We start from the raw sequence: 7,565 nt of genomic DNA on the forward strand, positions 1-7,565 counted from the left end.
AAGAACTAAGTTCCTGAGTTCTGGATTGTATCTAGAGAGGAAAAAAGTGAAGTTAATTTCTAGGGAATTGGTTCAAGCAAAGAAGATTCCTGTATACAAACTGTCTCCGATGATCTTTCAGGCTTTCTACTTGAGATTAACTGTGACCTATAAATGGTCTTTGACCAGCGGGTTCAACTGTAGATATTGTGACGATAATTCCCATGCTGTAAAGTAATCAAAAGATAGAAATTAAGCTCGGACTTTTCCTTATCCTAGCAAACCCAGCTAGTCAACTGACAGAACCAGGATATAATCCCAGGATGGTCTCCTGCCAGAGGTTGTGTTCTTTCTGCTATAGCATATGCTTTTCCAGGATGGCAGGAATGAAAAGTTCCCTAAGACCTTACTGATGGCGCCTGGTAAACTGCTTCTGCTGAGCTGTTCTGCATTTGGCTGCTGGGTTTGAACTTCCTGGATCTCTGACTGAATACAAAGTGGTTAGAAAACCCAGGGTTTGGCAATAAGCAGAGCGCCTCTACCAAAGCACGTTGTGTTCTTCATAACCTCATGGAGGATATGCCTTGTTAGATTGTCTGTGCCGTGGAGACCAAGGAGTGTGGCAACCTGGCGAAAATTACTTCATTGCACCATAGCTTTAATGTACTTCTTCAGACCACAGATTCTCCAGGAGCATGCCCCGTTCACCCAGACAGTATTGAACAGAATCACTGCAGGTTTGGGGAGGGTGAAGCTTGGCAAAACATTTTTTAAAATTCAGTATTCCTATTGTTTTTCTAAAACAAATTGCTGAAATTATCCCTTGACGTAATATTCTTGAGGGTGTGCAAACAGTCTACTAGGAAAACATGTGGCAAGCATGAATTTAAGAATAAAAATTGAGGAAGCACTGCAGTGGATTGTGAACTCCTGGAGGATTCTCCACCCCTTCCTGGAGGCTCTCCATATCCTGGTGCCTGCCACTGTACCTTGAACGTAGAAGGTGCTCAGAATATGTCCAGAGAATGAGAGAATGGTAAACCTGTCGAGAGACATTAATTATCATAGTGATGCTAGAAAGAGATTCCAAAGCCCAGGAGGTCTATTTTCAAGACTGTATACATGTCAAGGTCCTAAACTATTATGATGGACATTAATAAATGGGTATGCTACAGATGTTGACAGGGTTTTAGTCTCTTGCCTATAATCCATCACCTTGTAAACAAATCTTTTCTCCTCTTACAGCTTCACAGTGGTCAAGTCATGGTAACCTTAGAAATGCAGGTCACGTTTGCAATTTAATAATCATCTTACTATTTGATGGTACCATCTTCTGCTAGTGCCCTCCAGCCCAGATGCCCTCACTAGAGCAGCAGAGGGAAGACAGTGTGGGAGGGCAGAGTTACAGTGCACCAGCCTCTAGCCTAGATCTGCCGCCCCTTCTCAAGGACCAAAGCTGAGAAATGAGAATTCTCTACGTTAGGCTTTTATTAATGCTGTGCTGCAGCTGTGGGTGAGAACTTGAAGGAGAATGATGAAGAGGCTTAGAGAGAGAGAGATGCAATCTTAAACTCTGCTGGACACAGAGAACTTTGGAAATAGTCCAAGTTAGTTTGGTGTAGATTGGGCCACTGCTGCTTCTAAAATAATTTCACTGAAAATCCAAATCTGTAAAAACAGATATAAGTAAAAGTGAATCCAAATAGGTATTGATCTTACTTCCCACTCATCTCTCTTCTGGTGATAAATCACTCTCATTTCAAATCACAGCTCCCTCATGATGAGGAGGACTTTGTTTCTTGACCATGAAGTCTAACACTATGGACTCATCCATTATGTGAAAGCGACGGGCCTGTCCTGTGGCTGGGATGGAGGAGCTGAGGGTAGGACAGTGATGTCTTGCAGAGCCCCATGTGGTGGCAGTGGTGGGGAGCCTCTGCGAGAACAGTTGGGCTCCTGTGAGCAGTCAAGGTCCCAGAATTGTTACAATAGACATGGCCACACGAGACAGAACGAAAAGGTTGGGGCAAGTGCTGAGCACTAAGGGGACAGACAGACAGACTCTTCTCTCTTGTCCACAAAGATAACAATATACTCAGGAAACATTGACCTCTCTGGGCTCAAGAGCATGCACCGTGATTGATCTATGCTAATCGGGGTTATCTTGTTTTCCTTTTCTTGTGATTGGCTTGGCTGTGGGCATGTGACCTAATTCTGGCCATGGAGACCTAAGGAGAAATTCTCTGGAGGCTCCTGGGAAAGATTTTCCTCTCTAGTTCTATTTGTTCAAGGAAGACGGTTATTGATGCATGAAAAGAAGTTTTCTTTCTTCTTTCAGAATCAGTTGTATGAGGAAATGATACCTGGATCTGAGGTGGCCATTTTGTAACTCCATCAGTTTCCTGCGGCTGCTGTAACTAACTTGGAGGCTAAAAACAACAGAAACTTATTCTCTCACAATTCTGGAGACCAGAAGTCCAAAATCAATATCACTGGACTGAAATCAAGCCCCTGGAGGCTCCAGGGGAGAATCCTCGCCCCCTCCAGTCTCCAGTGGCTGCTGGCATTCCTGGGTTTAAGGCTGTATTATTCCAGTCTTCATAGGCCAGTATCTTAAAATTTTTCTCTGCTCCATCTTCACATCTCCTTCTCCTCTGTGTGTTCTCAAATCTCCCTTTGCCGCCCTCTTATAGGGATACGGGTAATTCGATTTAGGGCTGTTTGGATAGTCTAGGATAATCTCCCCATGTCAAGATACTTAGCCATATCTACAAAGACTCTTTTGTACCATATAAGGTAATATTCACAGGTTCCAAGGATTAGGATATGAATATTTTTGGGTGGGAGGAGGGCTCCTTTTTCAGTTTGCCACAGTGACTATAAGGGGCGAGCCAAAAAATCCCCCTAGCATTAAGTTGCCTATATGTGAACCTAAAGCTACTGAGCTTCTGAGGTAAGCCACCTTGGTTATATCTATCTGTAGACATTTTTTTTTTTTTAAAGCTAATTGGAAGCCTTTATTGGGTCTGCAGGATGAGGGGCCAGGACCAGTCTCTATCCTGCCCTCTAGAGTCTCACTGGGAATCCAGGCCAGGGGTCATGCAACTGAGGGACCATGAGATACCCAAGATGATGCTGAGGGTCTTGGGTACATCTGGGTTGTCCATGAATGCCAGAATGCCACCCAGGGGCAGGTGCATGACCTCAATGGGGTTGACCTTCTCCCCACGGCCACCACACTGGGTGTCTGTCACCCTTGTGTAGAACATGGTCTAGCTGGAGCTTCTCAGTCTCACTCCAGACTTGTATATGGTGACCCAGTGCTATTTGGAGAGGTCCAGGCAGAGACTGTCTCTCAGTTCCTACATCACCTTGGTTAAGCTGGGCAGTGCTGCCTGCAGCTCCCGGGGCCTTTCCTGGTCTTCGGCTGCCAGGGACCCTAGGAAGTGGTGTCCACCTTGCCTGCATACACAGCTGGCTGGAACTGCTTCACCAAAACCAGGCTCCTCTGGGAAGAGGTGAACATGAGAAGAGTCACACTGCCATGTATCTTCATGAAGTCCCTGCACTTCTGGGTGCTGTGCTGGCCTTAGTGCAGCATGCATGGCCACCCCTCCATGTGCTCCACTATGGCCACGGCTGCTGGGCCTGGGACCCACGTGGGTCTTGAGGCCTCTGTAGGGTTTTATTTTTTTTGAGGAAGATTAGCTCTGAGCTAACATCAGCTGCCAATCATCCTCTTTTTGCTGAGGAATACTGGCTCTGAGCTAACATACATGCCCATCTTCCTCTACTTTATATGTGGGACGCCCGCCATGGCATGACAAGCAGTGTGTAGTTCCGCACCTGGGATCCGAATCGGCCAACCCCGGGCTGCCAAAACGGAACGTGCGAACTTAACCGCTGTGCCACAGGGCCAGCCCTCTGTAGGCTTCTTTTTATGAGAGATAAGATACTCTTATTTTTAAAGGCATGTTCTATTTTGTTTCTTGGACTTAGAAAGTTAGAGCAAGGGGAGCATTTTTGAGGCCAGTTGATTTTTAGCATGTAAACTGGTAAGGGTTAAGCAGGGTTTCTCAACCTTGGCACTATTGATAGTTTTGGCCAGATAATTCTTTGTTGTGGGGGCTGTCCTGTGCTTTGTAAGGTGTTTAGCAGTATCCCTGGCCTCGATCCACTAGATGCCAGTAGCAACCCTTTCCCCAGTTATGACAACCAAAAATGTCTCCAGCCATTCTCAAATGTCTAGAGGGTGGGAGTGGGAGGGTTCTTCCCAGCTAGGAGCCACCAAGCTAATGCTACAATATTGGGGCTATTTAACTGATACTATAATATTGGGTATTATTTAACAAAATAACATGAATTTATCTTGTAATAAGAGACGTCTGATATCAGAACATTCAGATTGTGTGTCTGGAGAATGTAACTTCTGATCCTTCAGTCCCCTGTTGAGGGACTAAAGTTGGTTTATGTGGAGAATGTGCCTGGAATGTGAATGCCACAAGACTGCTACCTATGGGTATAAATTAGCTGATTGTGTTTTGATGTTTACAACTAAAAGTAACTGCATTTGGTTATATATAACGTATCCATTCAGGTGTTTTCTTACTTGGCCTATTATTGTCTGTGCTCCATGCATTCCTGGAAGATGGAGAAGACATCCAAGGACTTTTATATTTTTATTTCACTTGGTTTTTCATCTCATAAAGGGGCTTTGTTACATTGAGAATGGGCACCCTTCCATAAACAAAAGTGTGGTTGTTCTTAAACTCAGGGGCCTTGCTTCTCTGTGAGCTCCCAGCAGTATTGGATGGAATTTTCTGTATTTCATCAACTCCCAGACACATTTAAGAAATATTTTTACATCTGTGAATTCAGGGTACATCTCTCCATCATACTACGCCTGTGGTACTGGGCTTTGCTGGTCATTTGGGGCATGGTCATCTAAACTTGCAGAATGAATGAACAGGGGTTGGAAGAAAACCCTGGAGATGATAGTTCATTAATTTTTTTTTGAGTTGCATCATTAGTGATGAACTAAGGCATGGTATGGAGTGGAAAAGGACACGTATTATGGAGAAGTCATGAAGTGACTGATAAGTGTCAGATGCAGAATGTGAAGTAGTGATGGGATTAGCTTATTTTTCCTCTTGATGGATACACAGAGTAATATATGGAAACTGACTAAGTCAAAGTGAGTTCAAAAGAGCTCCTTCCGTAAATTTAAAATTCTGCCTTTAGATGTTAAGAAGGCATTGGGCCACATGTTTGAGTGGCAGAATTATTTCTTAGCAATACACATGCTGTAATGGTACATCTAACATGCAATATTTTCTTAGATGCCTTGAAATCAGCATCAAGGGGGGTTTGGTGACATGAAAAAATTCATCAAATTATTCTCATACAGTAAAAAAAAAGTACCTTAAGATTCAGGGACAGAATTTAAGAACTGGGAAGGAATTCTGAGCTCTAGTATCCTTAGTTACTATTTAGCAAAGATGTTCACACTTTGAACAACTTTTCTTTTCTCCTTGCTTAAGATTTTTGTATTTTAACTACTTTTGATCATTGAGATTCCTTTCCTATCAGTAAGAAGAAGGGAGCCAGTAGAACTGGTAGGCCTTCTGTGTCTAAAAGACCTAATCTTAGTACCATACCTCACGTGCCCTGCTTGTTGTGGTTCTGTTAACAAAGAGCTTCCCAACCATGTGACATGAGTTGGTTCAGGTAGAAGAAAATATTCATCCCTTTAGCCATATAGCCTGGGTGTCCAGAACACCTTGGTAGGCTATGTCTGGCCACGTAGAGCCTACATTTTCATTCCAGTGTTGTACAAACATCGTTTTCTAGGTATGCCCTGACATGGAGAAGGTTGAGAAGCACTGCTCTGACAGGTTGCTGGTGCCTGCTCTGAAATAATATGCAATAGGTAAAATTAAGGACCTCATTATCTCCAGGGTCCTTCCACTGTATGCACAGGTTTTGTCCAAAAGTTTCCCAGAAAGAGTCCATACCATTACTGCACCTGTGCAAAAATATTTCTTTCCACATTTGCAATTTCAAGGAAGTGTGATCAGAATTTATACTACTCTTCTCAACAGATTGGAAGGAGAATCTTTTCTGCTAAAGTAGAGAGTGAAAGCACTGAAATCAGCATCAGTTCTACAAAGGGGGTCCTCAAAATGTGGTCTCTGGACCAGAAGAATCTGGTTTCTTCCAGCATCACTGGAAACTTGTTAGGAAGGCAAAATCTTGGGCTCCAACCAGATCTCCAAGCCAGACATCCTGGGATGGTGCCCATTCTTCTATCCTTTAAGAAGCGCTCCAGATGATTCTGATGGTTGCTTAGGTTTGAGAACCACTGATCTATAGAGTCTCCAAAAGACCAAAGATAACAGAAAAAATAGAGCTCTAAGTCTCTAAGTCTCTTGCCCAAAACACACTGGAATATGGGCCCCAGAATAGGGGTCATATTTCTCCTAGCTGTCATTTTGGTGACTTTGGGCAAATTAACTTAGATTTGCTAGGTCTCAGTTCCTCCCAGGGTAAAATGAAGGCCAGAGGCTAGATCTCCTCTTTGTTCCTTATGACTTTTTCATTGCCTTTTGTATTTTAAATTGTATCAGGTACTGTGTAGCATGTGTTACAAAACTATGGAGGTGGAACTATGAGTGGGAATTGCCATGTTGCAGGATCCCTTCATGATGTTGAGGAAAGGAGGGACCGTCTTCTTTCCACATGGGTGCAACAGCAGTTAGACCAACCAGGGCGTTTCCTGCTTGATGAATAGGAGATTACTGCCAGAAAGATGAGGGCTCAAGACTTCATTGCTATTCTCTGGGTTCTAATCTGGGCCCTGATATTAGCCCTTACTGTGATATAAGACAAGTCTTAATAATTCTCTAGACCCACATTCTCCTGCCTGTGATATAGGAAATCAACTAAGGAAAGAGAGTTTTATGTATCTAGTACAATGACCAGCAGAGAGAAGGTATCCAATAAATGCTCCATTTTCTTTCCTTTTAACTTCATATCTATTCTTTCAAATTCTCCAACATTACTGCTTTGTAGACATTGAGGCTTGATTCCCACATTGTTATGCCGGTTCTTAAGGTTGTCTCTAGAAGGAGGCATTTGTTGACAGCCAGTTAGTGTTCTTGCCAGCTCATGATGTTGTCCTTATCCAATGAAGCCTGACTACCTGCCTCCAATCCAGTATTTATTGAGAGCCCTAGGCACTGTTGACAACGTGTTGCTTATACATACCAGCAGTTTCAGGGTATCCCATAATTCTAGGTTTCTTCTCTAAAGTTGCTGCCAAATTATGTAGCACACCCATGTTTAAATGGGGCAACATGAATGTGTGGATATCAATAAATGTCTTACTTTAATGAATGTTGTCCTACCCATGAGAGGTTAGAAGTAATCTCTTCCTTTTGGCATTTAGATATTTATTCTTGCTATTTTTTATAGAATCTTATAACTCTTGACATCAATGATGGTACCAGACACTTTCTGATTGTCATTCTATTTAATTCTTAGAAGAGTTTTGTGAGATAGGTGGTATTGCCTTCATTTAAGATGAG

The 7,565-nt window shown here is 43.0% G+C and overlaps 1 pseudogene; it reads right to left on the reverse strand.

Moving 5' to 3' along the window:
- Positions 1-3,053: 3,053 nt before the first annotated feature.
- On the reverse strand, positions 3,054-7,318 carry LOC111774836 (uridine diphosphate glucose pyrophosphatase NUDT14-like; annotated as a pseudogene).
- Positions 7,319-7,565: the final 247 nt, after the last annotated feature.

The sequence above is a fragment of the Equus caballus genome, chromosome 8 (genome assembly GCF_041296265.1).
Source record: "Equus caballus isolate H_3958 breed thoroughbred chromosome 8, TB-T2T, whole genome shotgun sequence".
Classification (NCBI taxonomy): domain Eukaryota; kingdom Metazoa; phylum Chordata; class Mammalia; order Perissodactyla; family Equidae; genus Equus; species Equus caballus.